Genomic DNA, 27,311 nt, shown 5'->3' with positions numbered 1-27,311 from the left:
GATTCAGTTAGCAGAAGCGAGGCCTCCTCCTGATCCTCTCCCTCCAAATTACAAGATCAATGCCAAATGTGAATTCCACTCTGGGGGATCTGGTCACACTACTGAAGAATGCAGAGTTCTCAAGGACAGGGTTCAGGATCTGATTGATGCAAAAGAGATTACATTCGCACCTGTGGCACCTAATGTGGTCAACAATCCCATGCCACCTCACAATGGAGCTTCCACCAGTGGAACATGAAGACTTTTATGTTTGTCAGAGAACAGTTCATTTGCATCAGAATAAGGCCAAGCTTGCCATTGTATAGATTTCTTTAGTATTTTCAATTGTACTATTTTCGTTGTTATCAATTACTTCTCATTGTAAGAAATTCATTCTGTTTGAATAAATAAAAATAATGCAATATACATGTTTTTCTCAAATCATTTCATCTTTGTCATTATGTTCATTGATACTTCACTCATTTGTCTTAAGCAACTAAAAAAGGAGAATGATGAAAATCAAAAACACAAGAATCACTGATTGTATGCTTTTGGAACAAAGATCCTGCTGATGATGTACAGGCATTGTTTCAATTCCTAAACACCGGAGTTATAAGGGAGTGAAACCTTCGTCAACCCTTTTGAGCCTAAGGAGTAGTAGTTTCTTCTCAAAAAAATACAAAAACCCTCAATCTTAACCAGGGGCAGGGTAGTCTTCAGTTAGTGTGACCGAGTGCTCAACTTTCAGGTATCTCCTCAGAGGATCAATTATATCTCATATCTCACAACAAGGCGGGAGAGCACAATCCACAATGGATGTATCTCATCCACTAAGAAGAAGGCAGTCACAACCTTTCCAAAGTCATACAACTTGTTCCCGAACGAGACAAAAAGGAATGAAAAGAAAGTTATGAATCGAAAAAAAAAAGAAACAATAGCCCGCTAAGTCAAAAAAGAAAAGAAAAGCTTTGAAGCAAATGACTTAGGCAAAAATTAGGGCATATCCCGCTGGACAACGAAAACCAAAATCAAAAGAAACTTTTTGTCCAGGCAAAAATTAGGGAAAGAAAAAGGCAAAGCAAAAGAAAAATCCTCCGAGGGACAAGTTGTTATAATCATCAACGAAAGCACCAAAGGGTGACTGACACCTCCATCAAAACCATAAAGGATCCTCATCCATCACAATCCTTCCTGAAAGGTGAATACTCAAACTAACTGAACGTAGGACTGGAGAACATCACGAAGAAGGGGTGGGTTAAGTAGAATTTGAGCCTTTACCCTTTGTTCCTCAAACCGTGAACCCGACCACGTTACAACCCTCAAAAGTCCTAATTGAAGCAGGGTTCGTTCCGAAAGCATACAAACTGTAAAATCATGTCAAAACTGACTCCTAATGTTGCTGTGTCATTTGTGTTAGTATCAGTACAACATTTTGACAAATAAAACTTTTCTTTGAGATTAACATGTGCATTGCATTCTCATTATCCTTTTCAAAACAGAATTGTCTCCAACTTGAAAGTAAGTACTTGATACCAAGGAAAGTCCAACATTGAAATTCCGTCAAGTAGTCTTACAAAGGCAAAGGTTGGTCATCCGCTGAGCAAATATCCAAAGAATCCATTAAGTGGAAGAGTTCCTTTCAATCTGGGGCATTCATTCCATGATCTACACTGGGGCAGACCATTACAAATCTCCATGATTCAAGCATTATCAAAGTCTTATCTCAAGAGATCCTACAAGCTGGGGCAAGCTAGTAACAATTCATCTTTCATCCCCAAGCAAGTGTCAGATATCAAGACAAGTGTCAAGGAGTCAAGTCAACACCTCACCTTCACAAATTCTATCCTCCAAGCAACAACCTTTCCGCAAGGGGACCCTCCATTCACTCCTGGTATCTTGGAGACAATCATCCCATTCATAATCATACATACATCATGCATATCATTGCATTCTCATTATCATTTCTCCCACATGATCTGATCATCAACAAACCAGGGGCATCCACCCCACCTTGATTCTCAAGCAGAGTGTCAGAGCTCCACCTATTCCACATCCAAAGCAGAAACCCTGATCAAATCAATCAATACATTGCATATAGAATCCATAGCATTGAATCTTCAAAAATGCACAAATAAATCAAACATTGCATATGAAGCATAAGCCAAGTTACTCATCAGATGGGTTCTCTACAAGCAATCAATTGATATTCCACTGGGGCACTCAGAGTTACCATTGTGGTGTCATCTCCTCAAGTCAATCATGTTCATCTTGCTTCAACCCAGAGTTGGTGTCTTTGTGTTCAACCTAGAGTTGACCTTCCTTTCATCTTTTAACCCCCGAGTTAATTATCTTTTCCCACTCACCCAGAGTTGACGGTCTTCCTTTATTCAACCCAGAGTTGACCCTTACCTTTTTCCCACTCACCCAGAGTTGACGGTCACCTTTTATTCAACCCAGAGTTGATGTTTGTCTTTTATTCGACCCAGAGTTGATGCTTATCTTTTTCCCACTCAACCCAGAGTTGATGGTTGTCTTGTTTCTTTCCCACTCACCCAGAGTTGACGGTCACCTTTTATTCAACCCAGAGTTGATGTTTGTCTTTTATTCAACCCAGAGTTGATGCTTATCTTTTTCCCACTCACCCAGAGTTGACGGTCACCTTTTATTCAACCCAGAGTTGATGTTTGTCTTTTATTCAACCCAGAGTTGATGCTTATCTTTTTCCCACTCAACCCAGAGTTGATGGTTGTCTTGTTTCTTTCCCACTCACCCAGAGTTGACGGTCACCTTTTATTCAACCCAGAGTTGATGTTTGTCTTTTATTCGACCCAGAGTTGATGCTTATCTTTTTCCCACTCAACCCAGAGTTGATGGTTGTCTTGTTTCTTTCCCACTCACCCAGAGTTGACGGTCACCTTTTATTCAACCCAGAGTTGATGTTTGTCTTTTATTCAACCCAGAGTTGATGCTTATCTTTTTCCCACTCAACCCAGAGTTGATGGTTGTCTTGTTTCTTTCCCACTCACCCAGAGTTGACGGTCACCTTTTATTCAACCCAGAGTTGATGTTTGTCTTTTATTCAACCCAGAGTTGATGCTTATCTTTTTCCCACTCAACCCAGAGTTGATGGTTGTCTTGTTTATTCCCCACTCACCCAGAGTTGACGGTCACCTTTTTATTCGACCCAGAGTTGATGTTTGTCTTTCATTCAACCCAGAGTTGATTCTTATCTTTTTCCCACTCAACCTAGAGTTGATGGTTGTCTTGTTTCTTTCCTACTCACCCAGAGTTGACTGTTAGTCTTTATTCAACCCAGAATTGATTCTTATCTTTTTCCCACTCAACCCAGAGTTGATGGTTGTCTTGTTTCTTTTCCCGTTCAACCCAGAGTTGATAGTTATCTTTTGTCTTTCCACTCAACCCAGAGTTGACGATTATTTCTATTTGTTGAATTACTTTCTCTCAACCCAGAGTTAATGTCTATCTCTTGTTTTTCAACCCAGAGTTGATGTTCTTACTTTCTGTCTGAACCCAGAGTTGATGCCTATATCTTGTCCCATTAATACTGATTTCCCTTTCTTTTCTCAAACCAGAGTTGATGTTTACCTCTTGTCCAACCCAGAGTTGATTTCCCCTTTATTCCTCAACCCAGAGTTAACCTACTCTCCTTCTTCAACCCAGAGTTGAGTTTTATTTCATTTCTAACCCAGAGCTACCTTGTTCGATCCAGAATTGATACCATTCGTCCTCAGTAGAGTTGACACTATTTTCTCCCTAGTGGATCACATCTCTCATCAGGCAAATTTTCAGGTTCACTTGATATTTAATCTTCTTCTACCTCGAACGCTCGAAAGGCTAGCGCCAATCTCACTTTCAGGTTTAAGATGATTAAATAGGGGCAGCTGTTGCACCCCAAAATTTGCCCGTCTATTTTTATTTCTATTTGGCTTATTGCTGTATAATCATTCGCATATTAGGTCATCCAACATCATGCATTACTAATTAATAAACATGGCTTGGAATCAAAGATCAAGGAAAGCGAGGTGTCTACTTCATTCGAGCATGATTCATTTGGTTCCTCTTTACGTATTGGACCGTGAGGTTAAGGTTATGAAGTGAGCATTATGTATTCATTCTCTATCAAGCTTCATGGGTAGTCTTCATCCAATCTCATCAGGAGCAAAGATTAGGGTTTATTTCCCTACACAAGGTCAAAAAATTGGGTCACCATAAAAAAAGAAATTAAAAATGTTCAGATGTGTTGACTTTTGGTCAACAAATCAATTTTGGGGAGGTTGACCTTTAACTGACCGGTTATTATTATTTTTGTCATTCAAAAGGAAAGGAAAAGGATATTTTGAGGTCCAAAGTTCATTCAAGAGCCAGTATTTCATTATTCAAAGGTTATTACATCTCCAAGGTCTAAATACATGAGTTACATTACACATTACATTCACAAATACATCTGAATACAGTTGACTTTGACCATAAGACTTATTGAATCTTCAAGCTTCTTTCAACCGCATGCCTTACACAAACATGTCACCTCCAACTTGTATGGATACTATGTGTGTACATCACAATCCAAGACATTCTTTAAGCTGCTGCACGGTCAAACCATTGTGTAGTTAAGCTTGGTACCATTAAAAAACCAGTTGCAGCACTCACACCATACCCTGCATCAATACATACAAAAATCAGTCCCTACATTCAAACCATCAAACAAACAGCCAGCAATATACATTAAAAAAAAAACCTAACCATTATAATCATCTCCATCCAGTTACTAATACTAACATTCATAACCAATTTCAAAACTCAGCCAGAATTCCAAACAAAAGAAAAAAAAACTCCTAATAGATTTTGCAATCCATAGCAGAATTCAGCTAACATCTCTAACCATTACTTTAACCCTGCAACATAAACAATCCTTTAACCAGTCAGCCCATAACATATATATCAACTCTACAGCCATGTTCATGAGATAATCCAAAGAACTCTGCATAACTCTAACTAATAGCATTTACATAAACAACCAGCAGCCACTTGACTCCCATTTAAACATCCAAAACAGTTTCACATTCCATGACTAACCTCCAATTTCCCTAACTTTCAAAAGAAAACAGTCCCATTTCAACTCTTAAATTCCTAATATATAACCGAAATAACTGACATAACCTTTCCTATCAATTACAATCTAACCAAACAATCACTTACCAAACTGATCCAAAACGATGTTCTTGCTTTGCTTCCCATCCATTCTTCAAGACCTTGCCATATTCCTCCTGCACAATACAAAAAAATCGAATTTAAAACAGAGTCCCACATTCAAGAAACTGAAAAAATACCTTGCAAGCTATAATGCTGAGTCCCACATCTAAGGATTCCTAATGATCATCCAATGATTGCTCCTATAAATAGTCAGCTCCACCCACCTACAATGGACACCAAAAAAAAAGCACTATCAGTCTTCATCATTGTCTCGCTTGCAGACTTTGAAGGAAGAAGGGTAGAGCCTCAAAATCCTCACACGTTCATCCTTCCACAAACTTCTTCTTCCATCTTTCAGAACCTTCCTTCACCCTTCTCATCTTCATCTCATTCCATCACCATCTTCATCATCAAAGCTGCGACGCACCTCTGCAACGCCACATCAATTCACACACACAAAAATTTCAGAATTCAGAAAAGAGACGAATCAAGAAGGAGTTGAAGAACACAAATCCAAGCAATTGAAAATTACCTGAAGCATCGTGTTATCTCGCATCGTCCTAGTATCAAAATGTTCAAAGAAGCTTCACCTTCAATCAACACCAGCTTCACTTCACCGAATCATCTTCAAATCTTGCCTCAACCTTCATATCATCTTCATCATCCTTGCGTTCATCTGCAACAATCAACATCAGCTTCAGGTGACCAAATCCTCTTGCTCCGCTTCGATCTTCATCCCCCTCTCCATCAAATTTGCATCAACGCTGTGTGAGAAGAAAAACGAGGATTCAAGCAAAAAAAAAGACGAAGCCGAGAGAAGTCAAAGAACGAGAGGAGAAGTGATAGCGCCGAGAGTTGGTACGTTGGTCGGAGAAGGAGCACCCTTGTCGCCGCGGGTTCACCGCGTGAAGAAGGGGAACGAAGAATTTCCGGCGCCGTTTTCGTGTGCGTGAGAAAGAGAAGACCGAAGGTGAGTTTCCTAATCCCTAATTCCCAACCTCTTGATTCTTTTATTTTTTCCATTCAATTTAATTAATTGCCCTGAATTCTGAATCTGAATACAATAACTATGGATCAACTGTTACAACATTCTTGGGCCTCCATTGAACTTCTGCATGCACCCCCTTTCCATGGCCTTTTTTTTTTGGTACAAAAAAAATCAAGTAACAAATTCTGCTGGACCTGCTGAGTGGGCCACGCGCCTATGGCTATTTTCACCCCATATAATTCTTTTTGCACCCCCCTGATTCCATTTTCTTTTTTAATCAACAAACTTGGTTTCTAATTAATTTTCGTCATTTTCTTTTAGTTAATCGAAAACTAATTTTCCTCTATTTCTTTTAGACTTTTACATGAAATTTATTGGTGTAAAGAGAATAATCACAAAACGTTTTTAGACTAATTTTTAGTTTAATTTCTTTTAATACAAATTTCCTTCACATAAAATCGTTCATAAAGATGTTAGTTTAGGACTAATTTTCTTTTAATTTCTAATCAAATTTTCTTCATAAAAAACCAATAAAAAAAATGGTAGTATTTTTTAATTCATTTCACACTATATTTTTGGTTTAACATTCATGCTTGTATACCAATTTTAGCACCACTATTATTCTCATTTGTGACTTCTAATTTTTGCCTTAATTTTCATGTATCTCTTTCTCCTAACCTTTAGGTAGAAACCATGACAACATTAGGTAGAAATCCCTTTCATACTTAGGCTAGTTTCTAGGCTAGTTCTTTTTCCTTTTCAACTTCAAAACACTTAACAACTACTTGATTTAATTTCCCATAAAAAATACCAAGAAAACTCATAAAAAATGACTAATAAATACTTTGACTAATAAAAAGGGAATAGAAGCTTGTAACTTCCCTTGCTTAAGGGATGTTCGAGTGCTTGGGGGCTCCCTTGCTTAAGGGTTCCATTCAGGCGTAAGTTCCCAACCTCTAAAAAACACAAACCAAAGAGTAACTCGAGTTTCCCTTGCTTAAGGGATTTCCTCGAAACGCTCAAAATCTTTCTTCTCTCTCTTGCCTCCGAGGCATTCTTTCTCTTGCCTTCAGGGCATTCTTTCTCCTCATCGGACACGTTATTTCCGCTCCATTCCCAGCTTAAGACTCCAGAGGTCGAGCAGCGGAGTGCGAATGTAACTTCGTCCACTAAAAAACACAAAAACAAACAAAAACTAAAGAGCCGAACTACGGCGCTCTGATTCCTGAAAAGGATACGTAGGCATTAGGTCGCGGGGCCTAAGCGAGCACAACTATTTATAAACCTTATTTTCCCCGTGTTTCTTTTATTTCATTTGCATGCATTCCCTTAGTAATTAAGCTTTAGATTTATAATACACACCCTTTAGATAGCAACAAACATAGGTGGATACCATCGAGTACGATGGGCGTGAGGGGTGCTAGTACCTTCCCCTTGCGTAACCGACTCCCGTACCCTATCTCTGGTCGAAAGACCTCGTTCTTATCCATCTTAGGTTTTCTGATATTCCTTTCTCTTTGGGATAAATATATTGGTGGCGACTCTGTTGTTCATTTTCGCGAGCGTGCGACAACCCCCAATCTCCGTAAAGATGTCCGAATCATCCTCCACAAAGTAACTTTCAATATCGAGCGCTTCTTGAAGCACCCAGGCCAACAGGGGCACCTCCCGCTGGGTCGGAGGAGTAGAGGACGACGAACCCGATGCTGACGGACGCCCTGCTTCGGTCATATTTCACCTGAAACACAGGGGAGAACACTGAATTTGACAGTTAAATCAAATCCACCCTTCCACCACCGTTCAGAGTGAAAGGGCGCACCAATAATCCGAGGACTGAACGGCCCGCGACCTTGCCCCTCTCCAAAAAACCAGAATATGTGCAGAAGGAGACTCGCGCCAAAGGAAAGGGCAAAGACGCACGTTACATCACAATAACCTATCTTCCTAGAAAAAACGCTAAAAACATATTCACGCATGACCAAAAACTCCTAAACCTCAGTCAACAAGCTGAAGTATAATCGTAAGCAAAAATTTCAACCGTACGCCGCCACCAGCAGCGGAGAAATCATCCATCTCCTCCGCCTACCACCAGCTTCATCCTATATCTTCGTCAAAATCACTCCTAAAGATCTAGCCTAACGACATGCAAACGATTTCTAAAAACAATCAAAGCATAAGAAATCTATAAACGAAAGTAAAAACAAACTTACGAGTATGATTCTGAAGGAAGAGACGAAGAATAGATAGATGAACACCACAGCAAAACTCAAGGTCGGCGATGGAAGGAAGAGAACGAAGCAAAAGGATTTGAAAAGTTTGGGAGAAATAACGGAACTTGATATTTATAGGCTACTGAAGACGTCATGTGCGCCGCACATGGGGCTCTGTGAAACGGCATGGCCATCATTAACCCTAATAGCCTACGAATAAGGTAGCCATCATTTCGCATTAAATGCGACACGACCCCCAACTGACTTTTCTGAAGCAACCCTCCTCCTAGCCCCTGGCCTGACCTTTCTTCTCCCCGGAAGCTTCAGGCCAACCCTCCTCGGATACATAAGGCACATTACCCCGGAAGATCCCCCTAATCAAAATTCCTCTAAGTCGTCGCTCCCACGAGCAGAAGCAACGACTTGGGGGGCTCCAGTTCTGGACCGGCCCAAACACCCTTATTGGGCCAATCCAGCCTTCGGCCCAAAGCGTCTTGGACACGCGCGTGACATCCTTCCCCGGTCCGTTCCGGACAAACATCAAGGACAACCGATCACGAGAGAACCTCGTGCCCGGTAAGCAGCCAGCTCATGCGCTACCTAAATCCTCGCCTTAGAAAGAGGAGCCGATCTCGCTTAAGGATACCCTATAAATAGCCCTCTAACCCCAGAGGGCAAGGTAATCTTTTTCTGACCCCAAAATTCTCTCACTTTGTTGTACCTTGTGGAACATATACTTACTTTGGCAGCGGAGTGCCTTGCAGGTACAACCTTTTTTTCCCCTCTCAACCATTCCGGATTTCAAGCCTTCATTGTTGCTGGCCATCTGATCTGCTCGGTGTATATATATATATATATATATATATATATATATATATATATATATATATATATATATATATATATATATATATATATATATATATATATATATATAAACAAGTTGCTATACCATTCAGGACAAGTTTTGAATACCAGCTAATGCATTTTATGTTTTATTCGTTAACAACCGTAAAATAAATTATTTAACTCTTTAATTTTTTTGATAAATCGGGGAATAAAATAATCAGATTTACTATAAAACACTCGCTAAACATATTTTACCTTAATATTATCTTATTTGTAGTCGTCCCACCGTCAAATGCATAATTTTTTTAGGATGGATTGCAAAACTGAAAAAAAAAATGTTCTTCTACCTTGAACAAAATATTTTTTAGCTTTTGTAATGCATCTCAAACAATGGTTTTGATGTTGTTGTTGTCGAAGGTTTTGAACAACTATATGATTTATTCCTAAAAGTCTTTATTGATGGATTGCAAGTGTTGAAAAAACATTTTCCAATTTTTGAAACAAACACCTGATTAGAAGTTGGATGCATTCCAAGCATGCAAATTGTATACGCTAGTGAAAGTAGTGATAATGATAGCATCAAAAATCAATCTTGGGGAAGGCATATCTGACATTCAAGACAGATCACTACCACCTTGTATGGGACCTGAATATGATGCATATTTAATAGGGTTAATAGCCATTTACCCCCTGCCATATAGGCGAGATTTGATTTCTCCCCCCCCCCCCCCCCCCCCCCCCCCTTTAAAGAAATTTGTGATTCCCCCCTTGAGAAACCCAGATTCCAAATTGCATCCCCCATCATGCTGACTTGGCCATGGAATCTTCATACTTGGCCGACCAAGTGGCTTTTTTAATATTTTTTTAAATCCACATCATTTTTTTTTTATATATTATGTATTTTTTTTTACGTTTTTTAAAATTGTTATTTTAATAATTTTTTAAAATTATTTTTATAAAGTATTTATTAGTTTTTATGAATTGTAAAAATTAATGTATGGGCCTAAGCCCTCACTTGTTGTATTAGAAGCCCATTTATGGGAGTCTGTTTTTAATTTAAATGTATGTGTGTGTGTGTTTTCTTTATAAAGACTCACTTTGTCTTTGTAAAAATTGATGTGGGACTTGGTAAAGTCTCTAATTTTCTTATCCGTCCACTATGTATTCTGATAAAGGAAAACTAACGGTGACAGTAAATTCTTGAGACATTTGTGATATTTCAGTTTACGATAAATAGCAATGCTTATTTCTTAATTAAGTTATAGAACAATAGATTCCTTTCAATCACCATCACAAATAATAATGAGGAGCACACAACTGATACAAGCAAGAAACAAAAAACACCAACTATTCATGAAACTATAGAGTATTTTACTAATTTGATTAAGAAAATTGGACATATGAAATGATCTTATTAATTTGAATTATTACTTTCTGGAATTAAAGTGATGGTGGAAGGCCCAACAACACTTCATGCGTCTTTGTTAGCGGCTTTATCTTGGGAGGAATAATCGTTGGCACGCTTGGCTGTGTGTATGCACCTCAGGTAGTATTTGTTACTGCTGTAATATACCTTTTTCATGTTCAACAAGATCAGGACCTTGAAGATATTTGTTCCTCTTAATGTAGTCATTTATATGGCAATGTCTATATAAGGATATTTAATTTGTATATGCCTCTTACTTGAACAGTCAACAGAGTATGCAGCATAATTATAGGATCTTGATGTTACATGTCTTTAAAATCGATATTCAATAATGGAGCAGGTGAGAGGAATAATGGAAGATGATAGTGCATGCAAGAAGATGTGAGAAACAATAGAAGAAGAGATGTAGGGGTGAAGCATAGTGCAAACTGATAGAATCCCACATCGAAAAATAGTTTATAAATGCAAAAGTTTATAAACCCCTTCAACACAATATATTTCAAAACTTCATTTAATGAACTATATGAAATAATATTGGGCTTTAAGGCCCAAGTTAATATTTTGATAATAAATTTATAAATATAATTTCATAAAAAATATTAATAGATATAATTTTAAAAGACGTTAAAAAATATATAATACATAAAAAACTATTAAAAAAATGACGTGGATTTAAAAAAAATTAAAAAAACCACTTGGCATGCCAAGTGTGAAGATTCCATGGCCAAGTCAGCATGAGGGGGATGCAATTTGGAATATGGGTTTCTCAAGGGGGGAATCACAATTTTTTTTAAGGGGGGGGGGGGGGGGGGGGGAATCAAATCTCGCCTATATGGCAGGGGTTAAATGGCTATTAACCCTATTTAATATTTTGGATAAACAATCTTGATATTCTGCAAGATTTATTGCATACAATGTATTTTTGATATTATGGGTAAACAATGTAACCATTTTTTATAAAAAAAGATAACTCTAACCCCTCAGTTTTTTTTCTGAAACCGAGGGGTTGGAGTAAAATAGAAATATTTTAACAAAAATAGTTACATTGTTTACTCAGACTATTAAAATATATTGAATGCAACAAATATTGTATGGGACTTGCTCATGCTGTAATTTTAATATTCTGGGTAAACAATCTGATATTCTGCAAAGATTTATTTTATACAATGTATTACTAATATTTTAGGTAAACAATGTAACCATTTTTGAAAAAAAAATATTTTACTCTAACCCCTCGATTGTTTTAAAAACCGAAATGATAGCTAAGTGTTTTTTCACTATTTTCAACCAAAGGCCTTAAACAAATCTTTCTTGTCCATTTAAAGGTTATCAACACTCAAGAATCAGCCATTAGTGATCCGCAGGAAACCTAAGGGGGAAGTCTATTATATATGTTTTCTTACGAAATTGGAAATCTAAGTGAAACATATGAAACCTAAGGAAACTTGAAAAAGCTCTCTTTGATGGATTGCAAGAGTAAAAAGTCATCTTGATTCAAGGTTTGTTCTATTAAATATTTATTCATATAAAAAAATTGATTATAGATTTTAATTATCTTACCTTATTTTCACCAGAAACAAATACATGCAAGATCCGTACATGAAAGAGTTGAAAATTCTAGTAACTCACGCTTGATGTCTTCTGGATGTTATGACATCCACAATTATACAGCACAAAACATTAAAACAGAAACGCATAAAAACAATAAAGAACACACAGAATTGTTTACCCAGTTCAGTTCAAACAACCTACTCTGGGGGCTACCAAGCCAGGGAGGGAATCCAATATAAGCATAATTAATTCGGAGTTAAACTCTCCCGTTTACAACTCCTTGCTTAAAACCTTCCCAATGTAATTCCAATCTATTCCTAGACCTGAGTATCTCCTCTCACTCCCCCTCAATCACAACAGTGATTATAAATAAACATTACACAAATTCAGAGAGAAGACACACTTCAAAAACACACCTTGATCTGCTTAAAACGTCAATCAAGAGACACACACTCGTGCTTAAAAGCTTAGAGTGACAATTAACAAAAGCAACCTATTCCAATGCAATCATCAAAGACAATTGCTTGGAGTACAAGAGACAGCTACAGAACTATGGTTCTTCACAATTAACAATCTACTCTCTCTGCACTCCAAATTAGGATTGCAGTCTTCTTATATGCAGCTCTTGGGCCTTGGGCTTTTTTAGAAACACATTAGGGTTAACCGAGTTAACCTAATTTACACGCCATCTAGTTGTTACAGTATGTGCTATCAGCGAAATCTTCTGGACGGAATATTCAGCACACAATAAAAGGTTTCATAAATTGTAGATTGAGAGAAATTAGGAAACACAATTAATAAGATATAACATCTCCTGCTGTCACACAAGGATGTAATGACATTGGTCATGACATTCACTACAGAACCTGTATTAGCTTAACACATATGCAGCCTGCATAACACAATATCAAACATGTCATGACATCAGTCAAGACATTACACACTCAGGTATATTTTACCACAAATGCAGCCTGTAGCGGGGAAATTCTGATATCGAAGCCATGGGATTGACTCGAATCAATATTCCGTTTGAAATCGCCACCGCGCTTTATTTTTTCAAAGGAAAAGGGAAAAGAACGAAAAACCCAAAGTTTTGTTTTTAAAACAAAAAGAGAACTCAGGTTCGGGTGTTGATTATACAAGGGGAAGGTTTAAAGCACCCCTCATATCTGTGGTATTCCACAGGAACCTTTTTGAAAATCTGTGTTGTGTGTGTGCTAGAAAAAAGAGTTTGTTTTATTTTTAAAATAAGCTCGGCAAAGCGTTAAGCTTTGGGCCTACATACCTCCTCGGTGCAATGGAGAAGTCAGAGCTAATGTAGTTCCGCTTAAAGGGAAAACATTTTTTAAAACGAATAAACACTTTATCGTCGTTGGAGAGAAATACTCAGCCATTGATCTTGAGCATGAGAACAAACGAGTTCTTTGCATCGCAAATGAAAGAAGGGCTCCAACTCGGATAAAATCAACGAGTATGCCACTAGCTCTCTCATGCGGAAAAGATCTCATTATATCAATCAATTTTAAAATCGTGGGGTATAACCACTCGTTTCGACAATTAATGGTGTCTAAACTTTTTGAAGAAAAAGGCCATTGAAGGCAAAAGATATTTTTTAAGAAAAAGGTTTTGAAAAGATTGCAAACATAAGAAGGTTTTTGAAAAAGGGAGAAGATTTTGAAAATTTAAGAATGGGAGGAGATGAAGAGGCTATCCTATTGCGTAAAATAAAAGCTAAGGAAAAGAACAGTCTAACCGAAAAAGAAGCCAACACTTGACATTATGAGTCAAGGTAGATTTCCCATCCTTTGGAATATCAATACTAAACCAACATTATCACTTGGGGATCCAGATGAACTTATTATCTTAGCACCACTTTGCATTAAGCACATTAAAATTCTGACAAAAATCGGGCAGAGTAACGGCTATTTTCGGGTAAAATCCTTATCTCAATGCCTTGGAATTAACCATCAAGTACTTTCAAGGAAATACCTGCACATACAAACAGACAACAATCCAATGCCAGACAGACAGAATAACAGTAGAGTAACAACAGAATAGGGGGTCCAGAGGCACTAAGTCCATAAGTCCGAATCTCCAAAATGCTCAGGATAGTAACCAATAGTCCAAAAGAGCCTTAAGAGTTTTTTAGATTTTTGTTATTTATTAGTGTTTTAGCATAAAAGTAAAGTATGGTCCAAGTGGACAAAGAGAAAATGGCGGAAACATAAACATATGTCCAAATGGACAAAGAGAAAATAGCGGAATATAAACGTCCAAATGGACAAAGGAAAAATAGCGGAATGTAAATATGATGAAATGATAGAATAAAGCGATAAAGCGAGAAATATAAAGAGCAATATAATAGAAGTACGAAAATTAAAGTCAGTTGTTAGATGTTAAAGATAACCATCTTGAAACTTGTCAAGTATGTTATCAAAGTTAGTAATGAAGATCGATGGTGAGTGAAGGATGTACTCGGATTTAAATTCAATGGAACTTTATCAGAAGCTTGATAGAATCATAGCGACTACACGATAAATTTCCATAAGTCTTAAATCAACCGCATACAATTCTCTTCCATATTTGATCTTTTTGATTCGGGACACGAAATATTGCGCTATGTTAAGCAGATCGCCAAGTGATTTATGTAGAAATCACCCTACAACGAGGCCGGTCAAAACTTTATGTGCTAATGCATGCGAGAGGAATGATATGTAGATCATTCTCCGAAAGCAATACCGCACGAAAAGAAAAATGGTGAGTGATCTAGTCTTTACTAAGAATCCATAAGAATTCTCAAAGTATTAAGACTTTCATCGATCAAAATAAAGAGAAACAAAAGATGGAACCACATTAAAAGCTCCTTTCATCCATAATTTCAATCACATAATTTTGCGGATTTGGATTCTCATCCTATCGACGCCCTAAGTCCATTAAAATTAGAGAGAAATTAGGCCTCTAATTTGTGATTCAAAGAAAATATCAAAAGAATGGAGTAGAAGAAGAGTTAGAACCAAAAACAAGTCAAAAATAGCAAAAACAAGCATTCTGCCTCACTGGAAATCGATTTACCTCTGTAGGAAATCGATTTCCTGCCTGCAGAATTTAGATCTGGCGCAAAAAACAGAGTGGAAATCGATTTCCCTCTGTAGGAAATCGATTTCCTGCGCACAGTTTTCAAAAAAACAGCATTATGAACTTTGAAACTTGATTTAGGCAAACGTACAAACACCTTATGATCACATATCCATTGGAGCACGAATTTTCCATCAAATCACCATCAAATAGGACCAATATAGCATCAAAGATGCATTGAACACAAACAACAAAGAATCACATTATGGTAGATGGAAAAGGATGATGAAAATTACCAATTCTTGAACAAAACTTAGATCCACTTCAACAATCACCAACACAAATCTTGATCTCTCAACAATTGAAGAAAAAAGAGTGAAATGGATGGTGGTTTAGCTCAAAGTTTGTGAGGTTCAAGGTGTGACTCACAAACTTTATGAAAGAATAAAGAGCTTTGGTGAATTTGGTAGGGATGAGGAGAGAAATTGCAAGGGGTTTTTTGGCTCTCAAAGCTTGAGAAATGAGAGAGTAGAGGTCTCTATTTATAGAATTGGAGCAAGAGTAGTGGCAAATTGGTCTTTTTGTGTTTGGTAATTAAATTGGTAATTAAAGTGGGATTTAAATGGTGAAATGATGTTTAAGTGGGTTTAATGAAGGAGTTAATTTTGATGAGGTGGAAAATTGGTAAAATGATCAAATAAAAAGGTGCCAAAATGATGTCAAGCTTCCCTCTTTATATTTTTTTGAATTTTGCGCACAGGAAATCAATTTCCCACAGGGGTAAATCGATTTCCACCTTCAAATTTCAAAAAATTTTCTTCTTGCACTGTTTTGACTTTTGCCCGATCTTTCACCTGTAAAATATAAACAAAAGAGACAAAACACATATTTTTTGATTTTGGTTAGTATTAAACAAATAAAAATCTAAAAGTGCTTGATGATTCCCCTCAGAGATAATCAAAGTATCAAAGACAAAGCCTCACAATGGTGCTTTTGATTGATGATTGAATGCAATTGATGTATGATCTTAGGGTCAAAAATTGTGGTATGACAGATGCCCCTATTTAAGTTTCTTTGATCTGGAAATACGATGATTGAAAATCTTCGTTTTGAGGAGATTGAAGAGACTTAAATATATAAAACACGCAATTTTTGAACCTAAGATGCAATGCAATTTGTAATGAATGTATATGATGATGAAACAACATTGGGGAGAAAAAGAACTCCACTGGGGAAAGCATGTGTCTTGTGGGAAGAACTCCAATGGGGAAACAAGACTTTGTTGGAGAAACAAAACTTTGCTGGGAAAAGAAACTTCACTGGGGAAAACATTTTGCACCAGAGAGGTTAAAGCATCACCTTTCACTAGGGTGAGAAAAGGGGGCATCCTCTTTCACTGGGGATGAGAAAATATGCATCCTCTTTCACTGGGGAATCATAAGATATGCATCCTCTTTCACTGGGGATGAGAAAGTATATCACCTTTCACTAGAGAATCAGAATACCCATCTTTCATTAACAAAGAACACACCATCGTTCTACTGATGATAAAAATGCATCGACGTACCACTGACGATGAAGATAAAATAACATACACCAACGTTCCACTGAAGGTGAACTACCAACGTTCCACTGGAGGTAGAAAAGAGATATATCGCCGTGCCATTGACGATAAAATATACCATCGTTCCACTGATGATATGAGAAAAATACATCGACGTACCACTGACGATGAAGATAACAAAATACACCAACGTTCCACTGAAGGTGAACTACCAACGTCCCACTGGAGGTAGAAAGAGATGCATCGCCGTGCCATTGACGATAAAATATACCATCGTTCCACTAATGATATGAGAAAATATACATCGACGTACCACTGACGATGAAGATAAAATAACATACACCAACGTTCCACTGAAGGTGAACTACCAACGTTCCACTGGAGGTAGAAAAGAGATATATCGCCGTGCCATTGACGATAAAATATACCATCGTTCCACTGATGATATGAGAAAATATACATCGACGTACCACTGACGATGAAGATAAAATAACATACACCAACGTTCCACTGAAGGTGAACTACCAACGTTCCACTGGAGGTAGAAAAGAGATATATCGCCGTGCCATTGACGATAAAATATAACAATCGACGTACCACTGGCGATGAAACAATATACAAGATACACCAACGTTCCACTGAAGGTGAGCTACCAACGTTCCACTGGAGGTAGAAAAGAGAAATACATTGACGTACCACTGACGATGAAATATACCATCGTTCCACTGATGATATGAAGAAATGCCCCTTTGTACCAATGACGGTGAAGAGCAATCAATAATATTTTTTCAATGATTTGAGGCTGCAAACACAAATGCATAATCTCAATATTCATCGTCCAGCAGCCAAAATTCAATCCATGACCAAATGGAAAGAAACTGCCCAAAAGACTGGACCAAGTGAGGGAGAAACTCACTGGTCTTCTGTTCGTAGACATCTGAACTGAAACATATTATCCACCTAGAAACAAATTCAGTGGGGATTTTCAAGGAAAGTGAGCTTTTTCTGCTTAAGATACTCTAAATGAAAGAGAAATCTGTTTGACAGTAAACTTCATGATAGCAATTGTGAATGCATGACTGTTTTTGATGCATGTTAATGATGCATATGCTGCCAAAACTTAGCACAAGGAGTAACTCAAGAGATGGAGTACGAAAGTAACATAATCAAGCATGTCTCAAGCTGAACACCAGAGCAGAAACTGCTATAACAATCTTTTGATGGCATCAGAATAAATGCTACCCAACACTGAGGGATCATTGGAGCTGAGAGAACAAAAATAACTGAGTTCTACATCATATTCGAACCAGGCCAAAGGTGCATTGAATGGAACACATTCTTCTTCTTTTGCATATGAATATATCAACATATCCATTCCTTGTAATGCACTCATGAATCAAAACAAAACTTCTTTTATATTTTTCAAAAAAGATTTTGTTGAAATCAATTTTCTTTTTGTTTTAAAAAAAAACTATCAAAAATAAATGACATTTCGAGAGATGTGAAAGAAATAAGATTGCCAATAAAAGGGTAAAGGCTCAAACTTTTTTAATAGAATGGTAGCCTGCAAAAGGCAAGACCCCATGGATTATTACAAAGTTTGGAAAGTGGTAATTTTGTGGAAAAGGTACATTGAAATGTAATGACCCTATCCTCTCTCTCTCAACTTGGAATTCCTGAGCAAAGGCTTCCGTTGAAATGTGTTGAACTTCTCATGATAAACAGATGACTGCTGATGATCAAGTCTTGTCTGATGTAGTTACTTGCCATGAATCCCTAACTTTTTCCTGGACCGCCCTTTCGGGTTTTCAGTCCACCGGGTATTTTATTCTGTTTATGTCTCTAATTTTTGCCTGGACCGCCCTTTCGGGTTTTCAATCCACCGAGACGCTCTTTTTTGCCTAAGCCGCCCTTTCGGGTTTTCAACTTAGCGAGCTGTTCTTTTATTATTTTAGGCGAAGTATTTCTTGACTACATCAGCATTCACGGGACGTGGGAGCTCCTCTCCATCCATAGTTGCAAGAATTAATGCACCGCCAGAGAAGGCTTTCTTAACAACATATGGTCCTTCAAAATTAGGAGTCCACTTGCCCCTTGAATCGGAGGTGAAAGACAAGATCCTTTTGAGCACGAGGTCGCCTTCTCTGAATACACGAGGTCGAACCTTCTTATCAAATGCTTTCTTCATTCTTTTCTGGTACAACTGACCATGGCATAAAGCTGTCATTCTCTTTTCTTCTATCAAATTCAACTGATCAAACCTGCTCTGACACCATTCAGCCTCAGATAACTTGGTTTCCATTAAAACTCTCAATGATGGAATCTCAACCTCAATGGGGAGCACTGCTTCCATACCGTAAACCAAAGAAAAGGGAGTTGCCCCGGTTGAAGTACGAACAGATGTACGGTACCCATGCAAAGCAAATGGGAGCATCTCATGCCAGTCCTTGTACGTAACAACCATCTTTTGCACAATCTTCTTAATATTCTTATTTGCTGCTTCAACAGCTCCATTCATCTTTGGCCTATAAGGCGAAGAGTTGTGGTGTTCAATTTTGAAACTTTCACACAATTCTCTCATCATGCTGTTGTTCAGATTCGAGCCATTATCAGTAATGATCTTGCTCGGTACACCATATCTGCAGATGATATTATTCTTGATAAATCTGACCACAACTTGCTTTGTTACATTAGCATATGAAGCAGCTTCTACCCACTTGGTAAAGTAATCGATTGCTACCAGGATGAATCGATGTCCGTTCGAAGCCTTGGGTTCAATCATGCCAATCATATCGATACCCCACATAAAGAAAGGCCATGGAGAGGAAATAACATTGAGAAGTGTCGGAGGCACATGAATCTTGTCAGCATACACTTGACACTTGTGACACTTCTTTACAAACTTGTAGCAATCAGATTCCATTGTCAGCCAATAGTAACCTGCTCTAAGCATCTTTTTAGCCATCGAATGTCCATTGGCATGAGTACCAAAAGAACCTTCATGGATTTCATGCATCAACATGTCTGCTTCGTGTCTATCCACGCATCTGAGCAAAACCATGTCATAATTCCTTTTATACAAAACATCAGCATTGATGAAGAAACTGCCAGCCAATCTCCTCAAAGTTTTCTTATCCTTATTTGATGCCCCAAGTGGGTACTCTTGAGTCTGAAGGAAGTGCTTAATATCGAAATACCAAGGCTTTTCATCTATTGATTCCTCAACGGCAAATACATGAGCAGGTCTATCAAGACGCCTGATCGTAATCTGAGGTTCCTCATTATGAAAATTCACTTTGTACATGGAGGACAATGTGGCTAAAGCATCAGCCATCTGATTCTCATCTCGAGGGATGTGGTGGAATTCAACTTTGTTAAAGAATGTTAACAGCCTTCTGGCGTAATCTTTGTAAGGGATCAAGCTAGGATGACGAGTTTCCCATTCTCCTTTAATCTGATTAATCACAAGCGCAGAATCTCCATAAACATCAAGAATCTTAATTCTCAGATTAATGGCCTCTTCAAGCCCCATGATGCAAGCTTCATACTCAGCAATATTATTTGTGCAATCAAAACATATCCTTGCAGTGAAAGGTACATGGGACCCATGCGGAGTGACAATAATGGCGCCAATTTCATGGCCATGAATGTTAGAAGCTCCATCAAAAATTAAACCCCACTTGGATTCAGGATCTGGTCCTTCTTCTGGCAACGGTTCATCCCAATCTTGAGCTCTCAAATACATTATATCTTCATCTGGGAAGTCCATTCTGATAGATTGATGATCATCAATTGGTTGGTGAGCGAGGTACTCTGCCAACACACTTCCTTTCACAGCTTTCTGAGCTCGATATTCAATATCATATTCTGATAACATCATTTGCCAGCGAGCGATCCTTCCAGTTAATGCCGGTTTCTCAAATACATACTTAATTGGATCCATTTTGGAAATCAATAGGGTGGTGTGGTTCAACATGTACTGTCTTAGTCGGCGAGCAGCCCACACCAAAGCACAACAAGTTTTCTCAAGCAGCGAGTATCTTGTTTCGCACTCGGTAAACTTTTTGCTAAGGTAGTATATTGCATACTCTTTTCGACCAGACTCGCCATGCTGACCCAACACACATCCCATCGAATTTTCAAGCACTGTGAGGTACATAATCAAAGGCCTTCCCTCAGCTGGAGGGAGCAAAATGGGAGGTTCAAGCAGATATTCTTTGATGTTGTCAAAAGCTTTCTGACAATCTTCATTCCACACACATCCCTGATTTTTCTTTAACAACTTGAAGATTGGCTCACAGGTAGCAGTCATATTGGAAATGAACCTGGAGATATAATTCAAACGTCCGAGGAAACCTCTTACTTGTTTCTCAGTCTTTGGTGCTGGCATTTCCTGAATTGCTTTGACTTTATCAGGATCTACTTCAATTCCTCTCTGACTGACAATGAAACCCAATAATTTTCCAGAACGGACACCAAAAGTGCATTTATTTGGATTTAAGCGGAGACGATACTTTCTCAAACGCTGAAACAACTTTAACAGATCCTCCATGTGCCCTTCCTCTGACTGGGATTTGGCAATCATGTCATCCACATAAACCTCAATTTCTTTGTGCATCATATCATGGAAAAGAGTGGTCATGGCCCTTTGATATGTCGCGCCAGCATTCTTCAACCCAAAAGGCATCACTTTGTAACAGAATGTCCCCCATGGCATAATAAAGGTTGTCTTTTCCATGTCTTCAGGTGCCATCTTAATCTGATTGTATCTTGAAAAACCATCCATGAAGGAGAAAACCTCAAACTTTGCCGTACTATCTACCAACATGTTAATGTGAGGTAAAGGAAAATCATCTTTCGGACTGGCTTTATTCAAATCTCTATAATCAACACACATACGAACTTTTCCGTCTTTCTTCGGAACAGGCACTATATTGGCAATCCATTGAGGATATACAGAAGTGACAAGGAAACCTGCGTCTATCTGCTTCAAGACCTCATTCTTAATCTTTTCCGCCATATCAGGATGACTTCTTCTTAGCTTTTGCTTGACAGGAGGGCATTCAGGTTTCAACGGCAAACGATGCTCCACAATATCTGTATCCAGCCCAGGCATATCTTGGTAGGACCACGCAAAAATGTCAACATACTCTTTAAGAAGCTCTACCATCCTCTTCTTAACATCTTGACCAAGCAGTGCCCCAATCTTGACTTCTTTCTTATCTTCTTCAGAACCCAAGTTGATGACTTCTAACAGTTCTTTATATGGCTGAATGGTGTCTTCCTCGTGCTCAAGCAGTCGGGAAATCTCATCAGGAATGCATTCATCACTCTCTTCTTCCGCCTCATACACAGGACACTCGAAGTTAGGAGAGGGTGCAGGGTCATTACTTTCAACGGTTTTATTGATTAATCTGCACAAGTGATTATTATTTCAGAAAAAAGGAGAGATATATGCAAACATGTAATCGTGCAGATTATGGCAAATGAAAACATTTTTAAGGTTTTTTGTGTTACCACTTTCCAGAAAAAGCAAAAAGATAAAAAGCATGTATATGCAGAAACAAAATGACCTTTATTGATGATTTTAATGTTTAAAACAAACAGAAAAAAGAGAGCCCAACAACTTCACTTTCATCTTGGGCAAAATGAAAGGATTTTTGAAAAACATAAAAGCAAATTACTTTGAAGCATGAGTACACTCAGGAATGTCAATGGTGATCCAGTTCTTAATCATCTTTCCATGGGTCACAAAGTTTGGCACTTCTGGCTCTGATTCGTCTTCAATAATAGCGTTCACTTCTGGAAGAGTCGGATGTAGAAACCCAGCACTATGGAACATCTCCTGATAAGGACGAAAAGCAGATTCAGGCTTTATCACAGACTTGTCTGAGGCAGAAAATCCCAGACCAGCTCTATTCTTGTTCTCTTGCAGACTCACCACTTGTCCCCATACTCCTGAATGTCCATTCTGAACTACCAGTTGAGCATCTTTGAAGGAGGCAATGGAAGCTTCATCCTTTTTGAATTCATCATTAACAGACAGGGCTTGGAATGCAGTTCTAATGACCACTTCATCAACTTCTTTGGTACGGAACGAAGAGAGATGACTAATCAGCAAAGCTTGTTCTCCATTCACAACAACCATCTTTCCATCTTTCACAAATTTCAACTTTTGGTGGAGAGTCGAAGTAACTGCCCCAGCCTCATGGATCCATGGGCGTCCCAATAAGCAACTGTATGCAGGGAAGATGTCCATCACTTGAAAAGTAATCTTGAAGACAAATGGTCCAATACCAATAGGCAAATCAACCTCTCCAACCACTGATTTCTTCGATCCATCAAAAGCCTTAACAATCACATTACTAAATCTCATTGGTGTACCACCATAAGACAGCTTAGCAAGAGTGGATTTTGGCATGACATTCAGAGATGAGCCAGTATCGATCAACACATTGGACATTGAGTCCTCTTTGCAACTGACAGAGATGTGCAAAGCCAAATTATGATTTCTCCCTTCCTCAGGCAAATCTTCATCACTGAAGCTCAGATTGTTACATGCAGTGATATTACTCACAACCCCATTAAACTGATCCAGCGTCACATCATAATCCACAAAGGCTTGATCAAGTATTTTCATCAAAGAATCTCTATGAGTAGGAGCACTCGTCAGCAGCTCCATTATAGAGATCTTGTACGGAGTGCGATGCAACTGATCCACAATCTTATAATCACTCATCTTGATAAGCTTCAAAATCTCATCCATCTCCTTTCCTGAAGATGATCCAGCATTCACTTTTGTCACATCATTATTGTTCACAGGCACTTGAGTAGGATTCCTCTGGACATCCACAACTGTTTGGGGTTGAGTAAAAACTCGTCCACTTCTAGTCACTCTACTAACATCTGCTATATTCTCAACAGAAGACAGAGGCTTAATCTCAACTTCTTTTCCAGCTTCCAACATGGTGGCATTGTATCTGTAGGGTACAGCTTTATCAGAACTATAAGGTACAGATCCAGGCAAACATATCACAAGAGGTTCTACAGCAGCTTTGCCATAATAACCAATCTCTACACATTCCGGAATTTCAAAGCACGGTTCAATCACATTGACATCATCTTCATCTCTATCCCTCAGAATCTCAATGACCTTTGATCTATCATCTCTTGTAGATCTCTTCTCACAACATAACACCTTCGAGGATTAACTGAACAAATCCTACAAGCAGCATGATTATGCTCATAATGACTGTATTCACACAGAGTGGCATGCATCTCCACCAATGATCCTCTGATGTGTTCCACACGATAAATCTTATACTTCCCAGGGCCTCCATGCACCATATTCACAGCAGACGTTTCATGAGTCGGCAGTGGATTTTTCTGCACATTTGGGCCAATATCACGGAAAGAAAGCATTCCAGAACGAACCAATCTCTGAACTTCATTCTTCAAAGGCCAACAATTCTCTAAGTCATGCCCAGGAGCGTTCTGATGAAAAGCACAAGTGGCATTAGCTTTGTACCACCAAGGGAGTTTCTCTGGAACAGGAGGTGGTGATCTTGGTTGAACCAACTTCTTATGAATTAGAGCAGAATACAGTTCAGTGTACGTCATGGGAATAGGATCAAAATTAACTCGAGGATACGGATTCCGCCTTGCTGGTTGTTGATTAACAGGAGCCACAGGCACTGAATTCACAACAGGAGTTACTGACGCCACTTGTTGAGATTGATTTCTGAATCGACTATTCCTCCCATGAGAAACAGCATTAGCATCTGATTCTTTTTTCTTCTGGAATGAAGAACCAAACTTCTTCGCACCACCAGACGAATTGTCATTCCGAACCAAACGACCTTCTCGCACAACTTCTTCCAATCGGACACCCATACCCACCATTTCGGTGAAGTCTACAGGAGCACTTGCAATCATTTTCTCATAGTAAAACGGACCAAAAGTCTTCAGAAAAATCTTAGTCATCTCTTTTTCTTCCATCGGAGGAATCACTTGGGCGGCAACCTCACGCCATCTCTGAGCATATTCCTTGAAGGATTCTTTCTCTTTCTGCATCATAGCTCGCAATTGATCTCTATCGGGAGCCATGTCCACATTATATTTGTATTGCTTCACAAACGCCTCAGCTAAGTCATTAAAAGTGCGAATATGGGTACTATCAAGGCCCATATACCACTTAGAAGCAGCTCCAGTCAAATTGTCTTGGAAATAATGGATCAACAGACGTTGATCATCAGTGTGAGTGGACATCTTCCTTACATACATCACCAGATGTGCCTGAGGGCAGGAGTTTCCTTTATACTTCTCAAATTCAGGCAGTTTGAACTTAGCAGGTACTTTCACATTGGGAACAAGGCAAAGATCATGCACATTCTTTCCAAACAGTTCTTTCCCACGCAGAGCTTTCATCTCTTTCTGCAATTCTTCAAACTGATCTTGGAAACCATCCATTCTGTCATGAATTTCGCTTGGAGCAGCATCATAAATGGGCTTTGGGACAAAAGGAACAGTATGAACAACAGGAGATGTGTTGACCATAACAGGAGTCAACGGACGAGTCATCTCAGGAGCAGACAAATAACCTTCAGGCATGCCCCAGGGATATCCATTAGGCATACGTTGCTAAGTAGCACCAACAGGAACAGCAGGAATGGTTGTAGCAGCAATTTCAGAAATCACAGTGGTCTGACCCTGAGCTTGGGCATTGGGAGGAGGAACCTGATTCTGATTCTGATTCTGAGCAGCCATCAATGTCTCAACCAGAGCAGTGAGACGATCCACACCAGATCTCAAAGTAATAACCTCTTCACGTAGCTCACGATTCTCTTGTTCAAGACCTTCCATCTTCTTCTTGCAGTTAGCTCGAGTATTATACCGGTGAGACAGCTTGATTCAATTCAATTATGTATGAAGAACACTGAATAAGACCTCGGGAATACTCTCGGAAGCAAGACCAAAAATGCAGAATGATGCATGAAATGCAATGCAAATGATTTTTATTTTTATTGGTTTTCAAGGAACTTTAAGACATTGATTGTAAACATTAGCAAAAAACATAAAACATAACAACATTCTTCATTAATAATAGAAAAGCTTACAAAAGGATTCAAAGATCCAAAATTACATAACAATGGAAAATCTAAAAACTAGAAGGGAACACTTCTGATGAAGATCCAACTCCTCTCTGCAGCTTCCTACGGAGCTTCTCCAACTCATCTTCATAAAAGGCCTTCAAATGAGCATTCTCGACCATCAGCTTATCAGCAACTTCCTTCCATGCAACTGAATCTTCATGACTATTAGAGGAAAATAAATCCTCTTGTTGTCTCTTTCGCTTTTCTCCATGTTGTTGAAGTAGCTCTTCTTGATGACGGATTTGATCATCCTTTTCCATCAACCAACCATCTTGGATATCAAGCATTTCATCCTTTTCTTTCAAATGTATCTTCAACTCTTTATTCTCCATTTCCAAAGCATAAAACTTCTTCTCCCAAGCATCTCTTTCCAATCTCAACTTAGCCACGAGCTCAAGATGCTCTTCATTACTTTCAACAGGAATAGTGAAAGACAAAGGTGGAGTAATGAGTAGAGAAGGCTCCTCGAGCAAATAAGGCATCTGGAAAGTGTGAGCTCTAGCTCGAACCCAATCTTTGTAGTCTTTGAGAGCAACACATTGTTTCATTCCCAAATGTCTCTTCCTATCAACATGGTGCCAAGCACGCACAAACCGATTTCTCATATCCGAATTTCCATCTTGATTGAGATAGAAGATTTCTGACACAAGAATACTAGCGGGTCGCTCCTTCATGGGATAGCAAAATTGACGCCTTGCAAGAATGGGGTTGTAGGTAATTCCTCCTTGTATACCAAGAAGAGGTACATTAGGGAATTCTCCACAACTATCAATAATCTCACCAATGTTATAAGCAGGATTGTATCAATGGATATTCCCATTAGTAAGAGGCATGATCTTCTGAGACCATGAGAGACCATCAGGATTGTTCAAGAAACTCTTAGCTTGGGGTAAGTGCAAAATAAACCACTTGTAGAGCAAAGGAGTGCAACAGTTGATAAGTCCACCTTTCTTATCATTCCTATGGTGAATGGAGTGATAAGTATCCCCAAGCAAAGTAGGCACAGGATTCCCAATCATGAAGATCCGAATAGCATTAACATCGACAAAATTGTCAATGTTGGGAAAGAGTATCAAACCATAGATGAGCAAGGCCAAAAAGGTCTCAAAAGCAATCATACTTCCTTTACTAGCCAACATAGAAGCCTTTCCAATCAAGAACTTAGAAGTCAACCCCCAAATTCCTCCTTTTTTGGTCATGTTTGCTTTCACATCTGATATCTTCAACTGAAGGAGTTCTGCTATCTCATCAACCTGAGGCTCTTTCTCCAGACCACTAAACGGTATGTCATTCGTAACCGGCAAAC

The sequence above is a fragment of the Vicia villosa genome, linkage group LG3 (assembly GCF_029867415.1).
Source record: "Vicia villosa cultivar HV-30 ecotype Madison, WI linkage group LG3, Vvil1.0, whole genome shotgun sequence".
Lineage (NCBI taxonomy): Eukaryota > Viridiplantae > Streptophyta > Magnoliopsida > Fabales > Fabaceae > Vicia > Vicia villosa.
Note: the sequence above shows the minus strand (reverse complement) of the source record.